The following is a 409-nucleotide window of genomic DNA, read 5'->3' on the forward strand; positions in this document are numbered from 1 at the left end:
CACGTCTCTGTCTCTCTCTGTCTGTCTGTCTCTCTTTGTCTCTCTCCCTCCCTCCTCTCTCTCTGTCTCTCTGTCTGTCTCTCTCGTACATACACACACGAGCACTCGAACACACACATTTCCTTCCTCCCCTTTGGTTCTCCAGTCTCTCAGAGACTGGACCATCTGAGGTGCCCAACGTGAAATTTCAGGGGCAAGGTGGTATGGACAAGAATTCATGCCTACTCAAGGGCAAGCTGTTTAGACTAACAATGATACCTTGATACCACAATCAACCCCTCCTAGACACAGGAATCCCTGTCTATCCTCCCAAAAGCCCCAAGAGGAAAGGCTTTAGTGGTGAGAGGCAGGCTTAGGAGAGTCTGAGTTAAAACAGGCCAAAGGGAAGGGTAATTCCTGGCATCAGGGC

The sequence above is a fragment of the Petaurus breviceps genome, unplaced genomic scaffold (assembly GCF_028583685.1).
Source record: "Petaurus breviceps papuanus isolate PSGF00001 unplaced genomic scaffold, PetGlider_PUasm1.0 90601, whole genome shotgun sequence".
Taxonomy (NCBI): Eukaryota; Metazoa; Chordata; class Mammalia; order Diprotodontia; family Petauridae; genus Petaurus; species Petaurus breviceps.